The sequence below is a fragment of the Eptatretus burgeri genome, chromosome 17 (genome assembly GCF_056783735.1).
Source record: "Eptatretus burgeri isolate ZD-2024b chromosome 17, Ebu_testis_v1, whole genome shotgun sequence".
Taxonomy (NCBI): Eukaryota; Metazoa; Chordata; class Myxini; order Myxiniformes; family Myxinidae; genus Eptatretus; species Eptatretus burgeri.
In genome coordinates this window covers 2,799,669-2,820,011 of record NC_140977.1, presented here as the reverse complement: position 1 = coordinate 2,820,011, position 20,343 = coordinate 2,799,669, and the positions used below count along the sequence as shown (strand labels likewise).

General features: G+C 50.5%; 1 long non-coding RNA gene and 2 other non-coding genes across 3 annotated transcripts; 2 read left to right on the top strand and 1 right to left on the bottom strand.

The window, feature by feature from the left end:
• Positions 1 to 9,563: 9,563 nt before the first annotated feature.
• Positions 9,564 to 18,390, top strand: LOC147009103 (uncharacterized). Its single transcript, XR_015052998.1, has 3 exons — positions 9,564 to 9,749; positions 18,026 to 18,088; positions 18,173 to 18,390. It is a non-coding gene; the product is annotated as an uncharacterized LOC147009103 (long non-coding RNA).
• On the top strand, positions 15,159 to 15,346 carry LOC147009105 (U2 spliceosomal RNA). The gene has a single exon (XR_015053122.1). It is a non-coding gene; the product is annotated as a U2 spliceosomal RNA (small nuclear RNA).
• LOC147009104 (U2 spliceosomal RNA) lies at positions 16,486 to 16,679 on the bottom strand. Its single transcript, XR_015053117.1, has one exon. It is a non-coding gene; the product is annotated as a U2 spliceosomal RNA (small nuclear RNA).
• Positions 18,391 to 20,343: the final 1,953 nt, after the last annotated feature.

Genomic DNA, 20,343 nt, shown 5'->3' with positions numbered 1-20,343 from the left:
AAAGGGCACGTTCTCCTTCCTCATTCCTCACCACTGCTGGTCTTCTGTGTAGTCCTCAACGGTGAGTGGTGCACTCGGATACTCTGCTCGCTTCGGTGATGTGAAGATCACCTTCTGGAGACACACAATGCCACTGGCCAGTTGGACTGTGTGCGCTCTTCGGGGCAAGGTGGTGGCTTTGTTTCGAATGTGACCACAACCGAATTCGACATAAATTTGTATCCTGCTGAGGTTTCATCAAGAACAGGTGACATGAGATAAGTTGCATACTTGAAAGTCGTGAGTTAATTGAAAACTGCATTGAAACGTATCATGTGCAACTTTTGGGAGTTTGAAAAGCATTGAATGTTTCTTTTTTAAATCATTGTGATGGAATGTTATTAAATGGTGTTGGTGTTTGAAAAGTGGACTGTAGGGATGAATAAATTACTTTTTGAGTATCCTTCTGTTTCGTGGTTTAAACTGTTAAACAATAGATGGGACATTATTGTCAGTAAAATTTTTCTACCGTGCTTCCCCTCCAGGTAACTGGTGAATTCGCGTCGATGCACAGAGGCAGTACGTAACAATAAGCGCCACCATGAAAGCAGTGCCTTTCTCCTTGTGATGGAAGCCTTTTTGAACCACAAAAAGGGTTTAAAAAAAACAACAAAAAGGGTTTTAAAAAAACAACAAAAGAACGTGGACCACACGCACCCTGGCCCAAAGGTGCATGGTCAACCAAACTCACTCACTGCAACCCCGAAGGGTCAGGATGCAGGGTCATTCTATTGGACCAATATTATTGAGTTCAATTAAATCAGCGGACCAGATATCATCAACTTCCTTGGAATAAATCTTCCTTTTATTAAACTTTGTGATTATTGGTTTTTGGAATTCATCAGTGAATTGCCGTTCGATCTTAATGACATCATTAGAGCCGATAAGTTTTTAGAATTTCCAAGCCCAAGTTTCAAATGAGCACTGATCAACTTTTTCTCTCAAGGTTGGATTTTGTATTAAAGATAAATTACACAACATTTCTCGATCTGCTTCGTGTTTTTCTTCCAATGTCGTGCAATTTTCAAAATAAATATCGTGCTTCATACACACTTCATCAACTCTATTTATAGGTTTAGACCAAGGTATAGGATTGTCAGCCTCATCTAATCTTTTATCCAAGTTTGTTCCTGGACCTACAACAAAAAATTTACGAATTTTCTTTAAAATAACAGTATCACATTATACAGCACCTAAAGTGAAGGAAAAGCGGTTGTTATTGAGCTTTAAAATCGCACTTTAAAAGAGTAAGAGAGACTATATTTAAAAGAGAGAAAAAGTAAACTCAACTCTGTTCTCAACTATGGTTATCTTTAATTCAGGACATTGTAGATAAGTACGACGATACGATTCATACCTCAACGAAAATGAAACCATCAGAAATATTTACAAAATTAATATATGAAAAAGAGATGAATGACATAAAGCCTAAGTTCAAAGTTGGTGATATAGTAAGAATATACAGGTGGAAATCTCATTTTGAAAAAGGTTAAACGAAGCGATGGACAAATGAAGTTTTTTAAATTGTTGATGTAATCAGAACAGTTCCTTGGACTTATAAATTATGTGATTTAGAGAGGGAAGAGATTTTCGGTTCATTTTATTCACAGGAACTACAAAAGGGAAAGATAATAAATTGACAAAAACAAAAATTCAAAAATTGACTCCACCCCCTTTTATTATTTCACCCCTTTTTGCCTCCACCCACACAAGCCACACCTGCACAAGCCCCACCCATTCATCCCACCCCTTGTCTTCCCCTTCCCCTTGTGCACCCCCACCCTTCCCAACACACACATGGGGAGGGGAGTGGGTGGGGTGAGGGGGAGTGGTGGGTGGTTGGGGGAGTGCACCTACCCCCCAACCCTAACCCTCCCCCACTCCTCCCAATCCCAACCCTAACCCCCCCACCCCTCCCCTTTACACCCCCTTTATTCTTTTTTTGTAATTAAGAATTAAATAATTGTAAGCAAAGTATATATTGTTGCGGATTCGCGCCCGCCGGCGTGCGAACGGCCACGTAACTCGAATCGCGGCACGTCGCCCACCGGACGGACAATCCAGTCGTGACCCTCTCGGACTAACGCCGGGAACCAGTCACGGGTGGACCTTTCGGTCTCACCGCGATCGTGCCAATCGGCCCCCGCGTGGGATAGGGTTGCTCGCCAAATTCGACCTACCTAAGTACCCACACGGAGGGTAGACCGGGCGATCGCACCTCGCCGCAGGTCGACTTCGGACACGGGCCACTTAAGCGACCCGTTCCGTACTATCGGGATAACCGAGCGGTGTTATTCGTCGGCCTCGATGGTTCGATTAATTATCGGGCGTCTTAGCCCACGACCAACCCTTTACGTGAAGCAAGATGGGGATTCAATGAAAGAAATGACGAAGCGAAGCGGGAAAACAGTTCAACAATAAGCACATTTATTTCGCGATGAACGGAAAGCACACATATACAATTCCACCAAAAGCACACGTAAAAGAAGAAGACAATGCAATATTACACAAAAAGCAAATGCAACAATGCAGATCTATCCGACTACCGGGCACACGGCAACACTTATACAATTTTACTTCACAGATGGCGCCGACAACACATATTCCCAAAGCAAAAGAAAAGAGAACCACCCTCCAAGATGAGGGGGTAGGCGGGCCTGGGGCCGAGACCGTGTCGGGCCTACCCGTCTGATGAGACGCGGAGCGGCGGTGGTGCCTCAACTCCGCGGGCCTCGCGGACAGTCTGGTAGGGGGTGGGAAGGGGGCCCCCTTTGTCGCACTATCTCAGCGCGGGGGGAAACAGGAGGGGGTTGCTGATGCTCGGGGAAAGGAGGATATAACCCTGTCTCGGGTCCCGCGGCGAGCGTCTCCTCCTCCACCTCGGTCGCGTTGCTGGCCTCTCCCTGTGCCACTCCCGGCACCGACGCGAGCACCCCCTCGTCCGCCTTCGCCGCCGTCACCTCTTCACAGCTCCGTCCTCTTCACTCCGACTAGTACCACTTCTTTCCAGCTCCACCGACGACTCTGTTGAATTCCGCACACTCAACTCTCAACTCTTACTCAACTTCCAACTGAACTGCCACTCAACTTCCAGCTGAACTCCTCAGCTCCACTTGTACTCAACTTGTCTGACGAACGCAGTCGTTTTTATAAGCCCCGTGGCTTCGCACTTTCATCTTTGACCCTCTGCCTCCGACCTTTCACCTCGCTCCCCATTGGCCCGAGGAAAAGTGGGCGTGAATGCTTTTTGATCCATGAATTTGCATATGGCGACCGCCCTCCAACGCCCTGAAGGCGGGTCCAAATCGCCCCTCGCTCACCGATTGGACGGAACAAAAGTGGGCGTGAGTCGTTTTTGATCCGTTTTTCTGCGGAAAGTCCGTGATGTTTTTGAACACGCTGCTCGGTGCGCACCCTACACGAGTCCAGCATCGGCGCCCACGAGTGGCGCGAGATGACGGTGTTGCGATGGTGGCGAGTTGTGACGGTAAAGGTCGTGGCGGTTGTGGTGAAGCGGCGTTGTGGTTGGTGGTTGTTGTTGTGATGGCTGTTGAGACGTGGTTGGTGGTGGTAATAATGGCGGTTGGTCCAAAATAAAGATAGTAAAAGAAAAACGGCTATCCTGAAGAGTCGCAGCCCTCATGAATGACATTTATTCCCTCCAGACAACGGGTTTGGGCCTAACTACACATATACTTACCGAGATATCTCACCTAAGGGACCTGAATGGTGGTTTGCGAATTTGGTCAACCACAACACTACCCCCTCCCCTTTTTACAGACTCGTCCCGAGTCGTCAAATTTTCGTGTGCCATCATGTGTAGTTTTCCCCTAGTACATTTTACCTACGGATCCCTGAGTGCGACATTCATGGTATTCGTGTCCCCAAAATAAATAACCTGAGGGCTGCGTAACTACCTAAACAAACTCACTCACACGGACGACTTAAATAAAATTGCCGGCGCTAAGACAGACATGCCGGGGGCGCACTCATATTTACAGTACATCTTAACCTTAACTTACAAATTTTACACGAAACCATGGCCCAGGATCAATGAGCTCTGCAAAAAGAAAGCAGTTAACAGGGAGCCAGGCTGCTCGCATGCAGTCTCTGGCTCAAACAATGCAGGTGACAGGGAACGTGGCCGGCTGCTCACACGCAGTCCAAGGCCTTCCCTTTTTGAACTGAACGCAGTGAACCACAACGGTGCATGGGCTGCACAACGCAGTCTCCGTGCCAGCTCAAGTGGCACACGCAATGAACACAACGAATGGATGGATGAACACAAACACGGTGCACGGGCCGCCACTGCAGGCCCGTGTTGTAGCTGCCAACAGGGCAGTTCTTGCAGCTTGCAAACTGTTGCCTTGATCCTGGCGCACATGGCAATGAACGGGGGGGGGGGGGGGCAAAGCAAAAATTGAACGGGGCTGGTGAACAGGGGCAGTGGGCATGGCATGGCAAAGGTAGCAGGCAAACACAGCCCGCAGAAGAAGGCCGTTGCAGGCAAACACAGCCGGCAGATGAACTGGCCGGCACAGGCCTTGAAGTACCACAGCTGCAGATGATCCGGCCGGCACAGGCCTTGCAGCAACACAACAGCTGCCGATGAAGTGGGCCGGCACAGGCCTTGAAGAAAAACAGCCAGCCGGCAGATGAAGTGGGCCGGCACAGGCCTTGCAGTAACACAGCCAGCAGATGAAGTTGGCCAGCCTTTGCCGTTCAGTGGAGGTTGGTGGAGGGAGTGCGGTGGTGCTGGCCACTTGGAAGGCGGGCTCGGACCTACCTACCTGTCTCCCTCCCAACCTATCACCTTTGCCTGTCACTGTACATACCCACTCCCTTAATTTGTCAAACCCCAATTTAGCCCCAACTTATTTTTTTATTTTACTTCCCCACTATAAATCGTCCCCTAACCCCCTTTACTGTCCTTGTTCGGCTAACCTATCCTGTCACCTAGCCTACTCCCCACCCCTACGTTCCCTTCCCGGAGGGGAATAAGGGAGAGCTAACGTCCTGTGTCGAGGCCCAACGAAGCCTCAGAATGGCCTCCCCAGAGTTCGGCGATCTATAACCAAAGTGGGTCCAGCGGCCCACAACGAGATCGAGGGGATGGATGGTGCGGAGGGGTACACTTCCTAATCTACCCTAACCATTTAACTGTTAAACTACCCCGGGGCTTTCAACAAGCGCCTCTCGCTTAAACTATTGGTTCTAACAACCCAGATTCACGTCGCCTGTGTTGGTGTCCTTACAATTTCAGGCCTCGCCCCCCAATTTTCTCTCCGTGCCCTCACACGGTCTCCTGGCTGGGACACGTGACTCCCTTTGGCAGGCACGACCCTCTGCCGAATCTCCGACAATGGCACCCCCGGGCACTACACTGCTTCCGAGCCTACCAGCTCCCTAACACCGGGGAGTGCCCCCCATGGCACCTCCCCTGAAACACACACGTGGCAGGCTGGCTTCCCAGGCCCCTTTCCGAGGGTCACCCTTGCCCACAACACTGCCCACGCGGCTAATGGCGCCCCGGGCCCCCGCACTAAGCAGGCGCACCCGTGCCCACTACGCTATCCCGGCCCCCCATGGGCCCTTGGCCTACCACGGCCGACTAGCCTGGTGCCCGGGGTACCCACTCAGCGATATTCACTTTTCGCAGCCACGCTCCCAGCCCGTCAACAGGGCTCCTGCACCCTCCAAACGGGTTTCGAGCCTACACACCCACCAACAACAAAACGACCTCCATTTTGTAAATTTGACTAACCCCCTAACTCACTCTACACTGACCCCGGGGTCCCTTGGGCGGGAGTAACTCCTCCCCCCAATCACTCATCGCACCATGCATTCCCCATTCGCTCCACTCACACAGACCCGCTGGCCTCACTCACTCAACAAGTGCTCACCTCACAACTCACCAACTCTTCAACACACTCACTGCTGAACTCTGCCATCCTTCTAACTACATCCCCTAACTAACTCGTGCTCCCACATCGTCCCTTACACTACAGCACGTTCCTTTTAACACTACGTCGCTAAACTACGTCCCCTCTACACACTCACAAGTCTGTCACTGTCTCCAAATAATCCCATTTATCAATTTCCCAACCTAAATCTCGCTACAATCCCTCTAACTAATCCATTCCACGGACTCCATGAGGACTTACCCCCTGCCACATGAAGTCGGTCTAGCTAAGCTAACCCTTCCCCCGAACTAGTTTCCATCCTGTGCCCTAGTCAAGGGGGTCTTCCACCCCTTGCCCAGGAATCCTGTGCACCCGAAAGTGAGGCTTGTTTTTTTTTTTGTTTTTTTTTTAATGCGCATCACCAGCGCGGCAACTCGCGCACTTTGCACCTGCCCGTGACGTCATGCAGCTGCACGTGTACCTCGTCCCTCCTTGGACGGTACCATCCGGCAGGAATACCCTTCCTGCCGGATTCCAACCCCACGTGCAGCCATGACGTCACCATGCGCATAAAAAAAACACAAGCCCCACGTCTCGAGGGGTTCCCCACGCGAACACATGTGCTTTGCCCGTTGGAGCTGAACACACACGATCGCGTGGAGAACCCGTCCGGTCCAAATCCGAAATCCTGCCTAAACTTTGTCCGTCCGCGGGATCGGCAAATCCACCGCTGGCGTTTCCGGACCGGGACTTCACTCTCGCAAGCGAGCACGTGGGGGCCTCGTGCGTTGCACAGCACGGACCTCGTGCTCACTGCTGGGTGAACCCGGCACGGTCCCCGAAACAGCTACAGCCGCTACTCAGCTTTCTTTCCTCACATGTCTCCGTCGTCGCCTCCATTCCACCCACGCACACATGCGTGTTACGACGCTCACACTCCACACCATTAAACTCACACCGGGAGACGCGGCTGCGTGCTCCCGCATGCCAACCGACATCTCCCTCACATACCGCTCTCTCACACACACGGTCTCCCTTGCATTCGGCCGTTCACTCACGCATGCTACCTCCCTCGCACACGTGGCTCCACGCACTCGCGGCCTTTCACTCACTCGTGGTGCCTCATCCACACACCGTACCTCACTCACACACGCGGGGGCACTCACCCGCAGTGCCTCATCCACACTGGCCGTTTCATCCACACACACGGCCTCACTCACACACGGTGCCTCACCCACACACGCGGGGGCACTCACCCGCGGTGCCCCATCCACACTGGCCGTTTCATCCACACACACGGCCTCTTCCACACACGGTGCCTCATCCACACACGGCGTGCTGGGAAGCACGTACTCCGGCACCATCGCCACCACACCACTCACACACGGGGTCGCTTCCACACACGGGGACGCACCCACGCCTTGCACCACACACACACAGGGACAACCACACTGGGGATTCGTGTCCCCACAAGGGTCGCCGGGGCCTCTATACCCCCCAAGCTCTCCGTGCACCTGTCCACAGCACTCCTCCTCAACCTCGCAAAGCACGACCGAACTCACTTGGTCGTGACTCGCCTCAAGGGGGAATACTCCCTCCCCTCGTTCCTGGAGGAGGCCATCCCGCTGCTCGCACCGGGCCTCCACCCAGTCCACCAGCTCACCCCCGTTGTCCTCCACTCCCTCCGTGTGTGTGTGTGCGTCACTTACCCCGTCTTCATCGTGCAGTCTTCCCTCCATCATTCCCATCTCCCGTGTCTCTGCCCACTCAGTCACCTCTTCACCCTTTACCTCCCTTGTCTCTACTATTTTTATTTCCTTTGTCGTCACCTCAACTCCGCGGGCCTCGCGGACAGTGTCTGGTAGGGGGTGGGAAGGTGGCCCCCTTTGTCGCACTATCTCAGCGCGGGGGGAAACAGGAGGGAGTTGCTGATGCTCGGGGAAAGGAGGATATAACCCTGTCTCGGGTCCCGCGGCGAGCGTCTCCTCCTCCACCTCGGTCGCGTTGCTGGCCTCTCTCCCTGTGCCGCTCCCGGCACCGACGCGAGCACCCCCTCGTCCGCCTTCGCCGCCGTCACCTCTCCACAGCTCCGTCCTCTTCACTCCGACTAGTACCACTTCTTTCCAGCTCCACCGACGACTCTGTTGAATTCCGCACACTCAACTCTCAACTCTTACTCAACTTCCAACTGAACTCCTCAGCTCCACTTGTACTCAACTTGTCTGACGAACGCAGTCGTTTTTATAAGCCCCGTGGCTTCGCTCTTTCATCTTTGACCCTCTGCCTCCGACCTTTCACCTCGCTCCCCATTGGCCCGAGGAAAAGTGGGCGTGAATGCTTTTTGATCCATGAATTTGCAAATAGCGACCGCCCTCCAACGCCCTGGAGGCGGGGCCAAATCGCCCCTCGCTCACCGATTGGACGGAACAAAAGTGGGCGTGAGTCGTTTTTGATCCGTTTTCCTGCGGAAAGTCCGTGATGTTTTTGAACACGCTGCTCGGTGCGCGCCCAACACGAGTCCAGCATCGGCGCCCACGAGTGGCGCGAGATGACGGTGATGCGATGGTGGCGAGTTGTGACGGTAAAGGTCGTGGCGGTTGTGGTGAAGCGGCGTTGTGGTTGGTGGTTGTTGTTGTGATGGCTGTTGAGACGTGGTTGGTGGTGGTAATAATGGCGGTTGGTCCAAAATAAAGATAGTAAAAGAAAAACGGCTATCCTGAAGAGTCGCAGCCCTCATGAATGACATTTATTCCCTCTAGACAACGGGTTTGGGCCTAACTACACATATACTTACCGAGATATCTCACCTAAGGGACCTGAATGGTGGTTTGCGAATTTGGTCAACCACAACAATATGAAGGACTGCGTAAAGCGTTGGTGGCTGAGGGCAAGGATGTCCAGGTGCTTGGGTTCATAGTGGGGGCACTGGGATCGTGGTTCCCTGGTAATGAGTCGGCCCTGAACCGGTTGGGAATCTCCCGGTCTTACCGGAAGCTGATGCGTCGGCTTTGTTGTATTGATGCTATTCGTGGATCCCCGGATATTTACATTGAGCATATGTCGGGCCATCGTCAGTATGTGGAGGTCTGAGGTTGGTACTCCCCCATCTCCCTTCCCCCCCCTTTTTAATTTTTTTCCTATGGTGTGGATGGTTTTCATGTTTGTCTAATGAATGGATCTTGCCAAACGGTCGAGAAGCGCAAATTTCTATTTTTGGACTGGTTCCCCTTCTTTTTATGGCCTGGTGCCCTTAACTGGTCCTTGGGGGTTGTGTTCTTTTTATTTTGACATTCCCCCAGGGTCCTCTTTTTCTATTCTTTTTCTGATTTTAACGGTGTGGAGGAATTGTATCCTCAGTGTCTTATTCTTTTTTAACCTTTTAATTTTGATCTTTTGAAATTTTTTAATAAATCTGTTCTTATCAGTTCAATTGTTTATTATCGTTATCCTGGATGAATGGTGGATTTTTTGTTGTTGTTGTTGTTGTTGTTATAATTTTTTTTTCCTCCCGCCATTTTTTCGCGGTGCAGTGTGGTGGACGTCCTATCCTGGGAACTGGTTCTTGAATTATTGCGAATTTTCTCTCTTGTGTATAATTCTAATTTTTTTCAACACAGATTCCCAATGGAAGAGGACGGACAGAGGCCGGGTCGGCGAGGTGAAGGTGCTGCTCGTGCTGTGGAGACGTTCCCCTGCGAGTAGTGCGGTAAAGACCTTGCGACGCTCGCAGGGTGGCGTCGACACATCGCCCGCATGCACCGGGTGGTCGCCGCGGAGGCCAACGCCCCCGTCGGCCCCCATACCCAGGTATTTCTGTACCCGCTTCCCGACCGGTGGCCTTGTTCACTGTGCCGCGAGACCCTACAACGACATCTGAAGCGGTTTCATGCCGGGACCGCCTTTATTTCAGTTTTTCGATGCTCTCTGTGCGACCTGGAATACGATACGGCAAGGAAGGCGGCGAACCATTTCCAAATCCATCGGAAAGAGGACAGAGTTCGCCCCTCCGTTTCCGGTATCGCTGGGCCTTCGGGTTGTCGATTGCCGAGACGACAGCCGGCTGAGGCGAGCGCCGATTCGAGACGGGTGCCCCAAGTTATAACAAAGGATGTACCGGGTCCGACCTTCCCAGCCGAGAGCTTTGGCTCTGACGACGGGGCGACCGGCCCGCGTATTGTAAATATTAGTGGAATCGGTGTTAGTAAGCTGCGGTCGTTCCGGAGGTCCTGGTCACCATTTTTGGGTTGCCCCTCTGGAGGGCAGGCTGATCTGATTGTGGAGTCTAGCCGGGTCTCAGAGCCCCTTGTGGGTGTCCCCCTCTTGGAACAACAAGTAGTTGCCTGCAGTGAGTCTCCGGTGCTGCCCATCACCGAGGGTTCCCCTGTCGGGGTTACCCCCCGATGTGATGTGGAGACATCCCGGGTTTTTGACCAATTGGTATCAGCTATTCTTGAGGTCCCCGAGGGGCCTGCTTTCGAGGAGGCTTGTGACAGTTTTTTGCAGGTGGCAGGTACTGTGGCTGGGGGTGGGTTGAGCGGTAGTGTGGAGGGGGTGGGGCGCTGCGATGGGGCAGGGGGGGGCTTGAACCCGCGGGTGCGGCTGAAATTGCGGCTCCGCCCGCTTCGGTTGCCGACCGGTCTCGAGCTCCCCCGCCCCGACGCGGCGCTCCCCCGGCTCCACGGCCTGTCTCCCCTCCCCCAGGTGTCGATGCTGGCCTGAGCTTCCCTGAGTATTGGGTTGGTCAGCTGTGGAACGCGGTGTTGTGGGAGGAGTTTGAAAAGGTCTGCGATGCATTCGCCAGCGCCCTGGTTGACCGCTGCCGACCACGGCGTGGTGGACGCAATGCAGACGCCCCCACGCACCCAAGTCGTCCTCGTCCTGATCGTCCGGATATGGTGGGTGCTCCCAGGCCTGGGTACGACCCCCAGGAGGCCAGTCGCCTGCAGAAGCTGTACAGACACAGCAGAAAGCGTGCCTTTAGGGTAGTCCTCGGGAAAGCTGAGGATAGATATTCTGGTGGGAGAGAATCCGTGGAGGCTTTTTTCTCCCGGGTGTTCTCCGCCAAGAATGTCGACCCAGTTGTCATTTCCCGGGAATTCTCCAAACATGTGTCATCCACTGACGAGGCTCGTGCGGAGGGGGCGGCGTTAAGTGCGCCCATTGGTCAGAGAGAGATCTCTGCCCGACTTGGGCGCATGAGTAACTCTGCCCTAGGACCGGACCGTGTTGATTACCAGCACCTGAAGCGGATGGATGGGGCATGTCGCGTGACATTGGAAATTTTTAACCGATGTCTGCGCTCACTCCGCATCCCAGCTTCATGGAAGCAGGCCACCACGGTCCTGATCCACAAGAAAGGGGACACCGGGGACCCAGAGAATTTTCGGCCAATTGCCCTCCAGAGTTGCCTCTGCAAACTGTTTATGGCGGTTCTGGCTGATCGGCTCCGCAGCTGGGCGCTCCGGCATTCAATGCTGAGTGAGGCCCAGAAGTGCTCTCGGCCCAGTGAAGGCTGCTTTGAGCACTCCTTTTTGTTAAACACCATAATGAAGGACGCCAGGCGTAATCAGAAGAATATTTTTGTCGCCTGGCTGCACCTTCGTAATGCTTTTGGGAGTGTTCCACATGGAGCTTCCACATTTTTGGGAGTGTTCCACATTTTTGCCGCACTCGACACGATGGGCGTGTCTGCGGAGCTGATCAACCTGCTTTGGGATGTATACACTGGTGCCTCCACTACCTTTAATATGGATGATGGCCCGACTAGCGAGGTCCCTATATTGTCAGGGGTGAAGCAGGGATGCCCCATATCGCCGATCCTGTTCAACCTCACGATCGAATTGATTGTGCGCGTGGTGCAGGCTTCTGCTGTGGCCAGAGGTCACGGCGTCAAAATTCATGGGCAGCCGGTGTCTATATTGGCATATGCTGATGACCTGGTTGTCCTGAGTGGGACCAGGGAGGGTCTTTCGACCCTTCTTGAAGTGGCCTCTGTTAATGCTGATGTGTTGCAGCTGGAGTTTAAGCCTGCTAAGTGCGCCTCTCTGTCACTTTTCGGTCGTGAGGGGGTCAGGGTCGGTGATGTGTCATTCCCGATTCAGGGTCGAATCATGCCAGCTTTGAGTAGCGAGGAGCATTATCGCTACCTCGGGACCCGCATCGGTGTGTACAGAGATGATGAGGACATCTGCTCATTGGTTACCAACATGATTGCGGACGTCCTCAAAATTAAACAATCATTGTTAGCACCATGGCAGAAGTTGGATGCGATTCAGACCTTTGTCCAACCCTGCCTCTCTTTCACACTGCGCGCGGGAGAGACGACCAAAAAGCAAGTAAATAGGCTGGTATCTGCGGTGGTTAGTGCAGCGAAGGAGATCTGCCAGCTTCCGGTCCGCGCCTCTAATAATTACATTTTTGCGGGCCGGGATGTTGGCGGATTAGGGCTTCAACACCCGGGGTCGGAGGCAGACATCCAAATTGTCGTTTAGACGGTGCGGATGCTGTCCTCCAGTGACCTTTCTTTACGCGGCATTGCCACGCAGCAGCTCTTGTCCGTCGTCCATCCGACAATCCACTGTGTCCCCATTGAGTCGGACGTGGATAAGTTCCTGTCTGGCTCGATGGAAGGGCCATTGGCGAACTCTGGGTACAGCGGCCAAATTTCCACACTCTGATCTCGGGTGAGGTCCGCGACGCGGCGGATGAATGTGACTGTCCGTCGTGCCCTTTCAGGGGAGCCCGTTGTGACCCTGGGCCATTCCCGTGAGTGTAACTCTAAAGACGTGTGTTCTGCACTTCGGGAATGGACCAGGGAGAAGTTTGCACAGAGGTTGCTCGGCCTCCCGGACCAGGGAAAGGTGGCCGCTGCACTGAAAATGGATAGGTTTGCCAACGGTTCCTCATGGATTTGCAGTGGTTCGTTTATGCACTTCTGTGATTGGAGGTTTGTGCATTCGGCAAGGCTGAACTGTGTCCCGACTAATGCTGTGACTCATCGGTGGAATCCCGCTGCCCCCCAGGGGTGTCGGCAGTGTTGCTATCCCCGGGAGACTCTGGCACACATTGTTGACCATTGTCCCCCGGGTATGGTACCCATTCGCCGCCGACACAACATGATCCAGAGTGGCCTGGTCAAGGCCATTCGTCATGGGGACGTATCTGTTGACCAGCATGTCCCAGGTGATCCCTCCCCACATGAAAGACCAGATATCACTGTGGTGGAGGGAAATACAATCACAATCGTTGACGTTGCTGTCCCCTTTGACAATGGTCCTGATGTCCTTGCCACTTGCGCAGTTGCAAAGAGGGAAAAATATGAAGGACTGCGTAAAGCATTGGTGGCTGAGGGCAAGGATGTCCAGGTACTTGGGTTCATAGTGAGGGCACTGGGATCGTGGTTCCCTGGTAATGAATTGGCCCTGAACCGGTTGGGAATCTCCCGGTCTTACCGGAAGCTGATGCGTCGGCTTTGTTGCATTGATGCTATTAGTGGATCCCAGGATATTTACATTGAGCATATCTCGGGCCATCGTCAGTATGTGGAGGTCTGAGGTTGGTACTCCCCCATTTCCCTTCCTCCCCCTCTTTGCCCCCCCCTTTTTTTTAATTAAAAAAAAATTTTTTGTATGGTGGTGGATGGTTTTCATGTTTGTCTCAGTCAGGCGTCGGCAACCTAAACCAGGCCGCGGGCCACTGGGCCACGTTCGGGCCACCTTGCGGGCCGCACCCCCCTCCCAACCCGAAAAAATAACAAACACACCTAAAAATCAAATAATAATAAATGTAATTGTAACTTGAACCTTAAGACTTGTAATAATCACAATGTGAAACAATTAATGTGAAGGCTGGTGATTCTTTGATGCAGACAGAGAGTCAATGTCCAGCTTGATGGAGGAGGAGGCCAGGAGGAGGACGTCTTAAAGATGAGCGTCTGTAAGCTGTGCTCTTGTCTTGTTCTTCGTCAGCTTCACGTGACTGAACAGCTGCTCTCAAGAGTATGTGGACCCAAACAATGAAGCTAAGCTCAGAGCCTCCATAACAAGAGCCGGGAAAGCACGGGAGGCTGAGAGCGAGTGCCAGAACTTTATTGGCGACAAAAGAGCAAACTTTGCGCGGTGGCTCTCTGAGCACTGGAGCTCAATGAGCTCCAGCTGAAGGTCGTCAGCCACATCCACAGAATCCACATCAATGGGAGCGGAGAATAGCTTGAACTCTTTCTCACAGGCGCGCACATCTTTGAAGCATCTCTCGAACTCCCCTCGCAGCTCAGACAGGGCAGCGGCGTAGCGACGGCAGGCAGCGGGGGTCGGGCGCAGCTCAGCCAATCGGGCGAAGTGAGTGAATTTGTTCTGGTTGAGCTGATGCTCCCACAGGCGAAGTTTGCATTCGAATGCCTTCACGAAGGCGAGGAGGTCAGGTACCAAGACACCTTTACCCTGCAGATGGATGTTCAGCTCGTTTAGATGTCAAGTAATGTCCACCAGGAACCCGAGGTCACACACCCATGTGGGATCCTCGAACTGAAGGACAGGATTGCCCTTCTCTCGCAGGAAAGACGCCAGCTCATCCCTCAGGCTGAAGACTATCCAACATCTTTCCTCGGCTGAGCTAACGGACCTCGCAGAAGTCGATCAGGTCGCCGAACTCTGCCTCAGCATCAGCCAGGAGATCGCGGAACTGTCTGTGGGTGAGAGCATGGGCGCAAACAAATTTCACCGCCCTGACGACTACAGTCATGACCTCCGTAATGGTCACAGACTTGGCGCACAGAGCCTCCTGGTCCTGGTTAAGTGGACAAGAAGCGAAAATAATTTATTGTGACGTACAGAGACTGTGATGTACGTGGAAGAATCATATGTCCACATATGTTAAATTTGCCGTCTGTTCAGAAAAATGTTTCGCGGGTCGCACCTAATGGAAATCCGGACAAGGCGCCGCGGGCCGCACGGGAGGAGCTCGTGGGCCGCATTTGGCCCACGGGCCGCGGGTTGCCGACCTCGGGTCTAAGTGAATGGATCTTGCCAAACGGTTGAGAAGTGCAAATTTCTATTTTTGGACTGGCCCCCCTTCTTTTTATGGCCTGGTGCCCTGAACTGGTCCTTCGGGGTTGTGTACTTTTTATTTTGACATTCCCCCAGGGGCCTCTTTCTATTCTTTTTCTGATTCTAACGGTGTGGAGGAATTTTATCCTCATTGTCTATTCTCTTTTAACTTTTTAATTTTGGTCTTTTGAAAATTTTTTAATAAATCTATTCTTATCAGTTTCGCAGCTGATATGTCCTGCAATGTGGGACTAGACTATTAAATGGATTTTTGGTATTGGGAGTTGCATTCGGGGCTTGTTCCGTTTGCTCCATGCATCGACCTGGTATTGCAGTCCCTCCAGGAACGGTTCACCCCTTTTGGGGAAAATTATAAACAAAGAAAAGATTATTGTATGTCATGCAGTGGTTTGGGGGTTTCACTCTTTTATGGTCTTCACATCTATATCTGAGTTTATAATGGGAAAGGTCCATGGTGAGTTCCATGCATTCCAATGTTGATCAGATACAATACCTCAAGAAGCAAGTGGTATCCACATCCACATCCATCCTGTAGAGGTTCCAATGTTGATCAGATGCAATATCTCAAGAAGCAAGTGGTATCTTGCTTTGGATATTTGGAGAATTTCTCCTTCGCTGGTGTTTTGAGAGAATTAAAAACGTCTTCACGACTTCATCCCTTTTGGGGGATTCCACCCTCATATGATGACGCGAGGTATAACTTGGTGACGTCATAAAGCCTATTGTTGAGTCACGATTGCTCAGCTTGTTTGTTTCCTCATCACAAGAATCTCTATGAATCATTTTGTTCCACATTGATCCCTTTGTTTAGATTCGGGAGAAGAATGATGACATCAGAGATCTAGTCAATGGACAGCCGAGAGGTACGCACACTCGCCTCCAAACTGTCTCGTGTCGAGCCTGGGTTGCATTCCTGACCAAGCTATAAACTACCATCCTGGTGTTTCATTAATGTGTGCGCTGTCCCTCGGATGGGCGTTAAACGTGACTCTCATCTGCCAGCATTAGTTGGTGGACGTTGAAAGAGTTGGCCAGCCAGTTCATGAAAGACTTATCAAACTTCATCGCCCACCCAGGCCACCAACCTCGCAAGAGTGTGGGAATAATTGTGGGTGTTAAGAAGAGGAAGAAGTTTGCGAACGAAGGTGACGCCAGCTGACTTCCAGGCAGATGGAAGATGTCCTCGGGTAAATGATTGGGTGAAGATCCGTCATCGAAGCAACAGTTAAAACTGCCTCGTACATTGACAGCACCCTCAACCCAATGCACCATTGCAATGGAAGCTTTGAACGCACGGAAGCGTGCACAGAGAACCTTCTGTACACCCAGTCCAAGGACATGAAAAACGCACGCTCGCCAACTCGGACTCACCATGGACCTTTCCCATTATAAACTCGGATTTAGATGTGAAGACCATGAAACCCCCAAACCACTGCATGACATACAATAATCTTCTCTTTGTTTGTAATTTCCCCCAAAAGGGGTGCACCGTTCCTGGAGGGACTGCAATACCAGGTCAATGCATGGAGTCGACGGAGCAAGCCCCTAATGCAACTCCCAATTCCAAAAATACATTTAATAGACGAGTCCCGCATTGCGGGACATATCAGCTACTAAACCGATAAGAACAGATACTACACTTGATCTTAGCCATCGAAGGCCGAGAAGCGATAACTTTAAAACTTTTATAGAAATCCTTTTAAACGAGGATCACATTTCAGCATCAGTGGCGCCGATTGGTAAAAAAAAAACGAAAATTCCCTCGAAATGTCCGCCCTTCGGAACCTCCTTTTCAGCCCTGAATCTCCCTTGATATTATGATTTTAAACAAGCCCGATGGAATTTATTTATTTAGTTTATCTTGGGAGAAATGTAGGATTTATTGTGTAAAGAATAACAGGAATTGTGGAGTGAGCAGCGACATCACGTGATTTTCTCAGAGCGTCAGAACCTCGCGCTGTGCGAAAAACCCATCACTCCGGATCGCGATTTCAATGGAATTGGATTTTAAACACATGGCATGTGATTACATTGTCAACTACAAGGGCACTCGGTAGAGCGCATACCTCTGCTCTGTAATACCTGATCCACGAGAACATATTACGCCCAAGCTTCGCAGAGTGATAGGCAGAGGGAAGGTCACCAACTGCAGGAGGATGTCTGCAGATGCAGTTGGTGCCAGGTATGGTGGCCATTGCCCCACAAAGAGCTCCTGCACCCTTTGGCAGGTTTTAAAATTTAATCCTGTGGGCTGTCCATGTCTATACAACCTCCGCACCAGGTGGACCTGGATCACATCGGGGTCACCAGTTCAGCATGGAAGAAAAGACGTCAGTAGATGTAAAATGTTGCTTCTGGGACGCCCATTCAAATGAATGGGAAAAAGCGAACACTATCTGACCCAAGCTCCAAAAGCTCAAAATGGGAGACTCACTTCCTCCCCCTCCCACACAAGGAAATGAAGAATTGAGATTTTCTGATTCAAGCACTTCTTACCCCCAACATAATCACAGTCCTTTCATATTTTCATTTTACTCAAAGAGCGAACCAATGAACATTTGTCCATGTTCTACTTTGGGGAATAACTTAATTTTCTTATAACATTCATTTCCATCGAGTATATTCACAAAGAATAACTTGGAACTTGGTTCTTCGTTTAGTTATCTCTGTTGAGCAGATATAAATGATAAACTTCTCTGAATGCTCTTGTTTGACAACCTCCTGATCCACATATCATTTTGTCGATTCCTTATATTTTTCATCGTCTTTCCGAATTCAACATTATTTATGATTTTATGAAAATATGATATTTATTTTCTGAAAGTTCTTCTCAAAATCATTTGAAGCAACCGGTTTTATTTTTGTGTCAAAATGAGTCAGCCAAGCTCCCTCGCCTGAAGCAAAAATGCAACTCATTTCCTTTGAGAGACAAACCTGAAAAAAACCCATTGTTTTCTCATTTCCGTGATGTCATCAACTTGTCCTCTTTTAACGCGAGCTTTGGCTTGTTTTATTCAGAGTATGGAGGATTCAGAGGAGAACTCCGACCTTGCAGATCAATCTTTTTTCACAAGGGGAGAGGTGAGATCCTTAAACCAATTCATTATTTGTTGTTTTATACAGAATTAAATTACTATATGACGAATAATATTTTTTTTCTGACAGATTGTCCCCAATAACATCGTTGATAACTGATGTTGAAAATGAAGCCGACGAATATCATGAAGAATGGCAGAATATGAATGAAATCCTTATCGATCTTCAATAATTTTGAAGATAATTACATGGCATAATGTGTCTCGGTGGTTGGAAGACCTTTCACACCCCCTGACGTTGGATAAGTCAAAAGAAAGTGAGAAATTCTCTCTCGCTCTCTCTCTCTCTCCTCGTCCTCTCTCTCTCTCTCTCTCTCTCTCTCTCTCTCTCTCTCTCTCTCTCACTCTCTCTGTCTCTCTCTCCCTCTCTCTCTCTCTCTCTCTCCCTCTCTCTCTCTCCCTCTCTCTCTCTCTCTCTCTCTCTCTCCTCGTCTCTCTCTCTCTCTCTCTCTCTCTCTCTCTCTCTCTCTCTCTCTCTCTCTCTCTCTCTCTCTCTCTCTCTCTCTCTCTCTCTCTCTCTCTCTCTCTCTCTCTCTCTCTCTCTCTCTCTCTCTCTCTCTCTCTCTCTCTCTCTCTCTCTCTCTCTCTCTCTCTCTGTCTCTCTCTCCCTCTCTCTCTCACTCTCTCTCTCTCGCTCTCTCTCTCTCTCTCTCTCTCTCTCTCTCTCTCTCTCTCTCTCTCTCTCTCTCTCTCTCTCTCTCTCTCTCTCTCTCTCTCTCTCTCTCTCTCTCTCTCTCTCTCTCTCTCTCTCTCTCTCTCTCTCTCTCCCTCTCTCTCTCCACAGCTGTTGCTCGCTTGGCACGTGCGCGCAATCGCGAAGACCTGTTGCTCAGTTCCTGGCGGTACGCGCGGAGCCTGTGTTGCTTTCTCCTCTCCCTCTTCTCATCGTCTAAATGTTTTAGTTTTCGATTTCTTGACCCCCTTTCTCCTTGTTTTCTCTTTTCCATTGAGCGAGAGAGAGAAAGAGAGTGCGCACGGTAGGTGGTGTTCGGGTTTCTCAGAACCCCTCCCGGTTTTGAGGCCTGGTTTCCATCCGACGTGTTTTGTTAGTTTTTGCCATCGCTTTGGCTCCTTTAAACGATTCTTGGACCGCGTCCATATTATTATCATTTGTATTATTATTAATTTCCTCCATTCGCCAGCGTCGCTTGTGTATTGGTTTTTTAATATAGATATATATATATATATATATATATATTTTTTTTTTCCCCCGAGGCATTGAGTGTTATTGCGCCTAAATCATGGTGACCGTTGAGCTGTTAGAGTCTTTAAGTCAGAAAAATGGGTTTTCGTGTACGCCACCACCCGAAATCTCAGTTGAAAAAGTTGTTTTGTGTGTCGGAAAATTAATCGGCATGCATCGTGTAATAGCTGCATCGAGAATGAATCAGCGTGTTGTTATCTTCGTCGCTAAAGAGGAAATGGTGGCGCAGCTTGTGGAGTCAGGACTGACTGTGGAGCCGGATATATTCCTCTTCATATCACCCCTCGATGTTCCATCGATGAAGGTACTCCTGTCAAATATTCCTCCCTTCATAAAAAACGAGCAGGTGAAGGCTGCTTTAGAACAGTATGGCACTGTGGTTTCAAAAATAACTTTCATTCCTGTTCGCTTTAAGGACCACAGTACAAAACATATTCTTTCCTTTCGACGTCAACTATTTATTATTCCGAAGCCAAACATTCGTGAGCTAGACGTGATGTTAAAAATTGAACATGAAAAGTTGACTTACCGCATCTTTGCCACATCACAGACTTTAGTGTGTTACAAATGTGGACAGTATGGTCACATGAAAAATGAATGCCCAAGGGGCGTTGAAAAAGAATCAAGTAAAGTTGAAAATGTAAATGAACCTGAGGTCACTGGGGTGTCTACTGAGGCAGGGGAAAACTCTGAAAATCAAACAAATGGAAAAAATGAGTCTGGTTGGGTGACACGAGGAAAACGAAGGCACCAAAGTGCAGTTTTCGTCGAACCTTCTTCATACGCGGAAGCAGTCGCTGTGAAGAGGGTTTCACTCAATCGGAAAGAGAGTAACCAAAATCCTTCAGATGTTTATGCCTGTCCTCTCACATGTGATGACGAGGAGACTCTGGAGCTTCAAAACACACCATCAGTAGATGTCCCAGGCGGAGACGAAACTTGTTCTGGACATACAGTAGGTAGTCATACACTGAAGCAGGATGTTCATGCAGAGATTGTGTCTAAGACCCAAGAACCAACTGTTGAAACCATAGTCG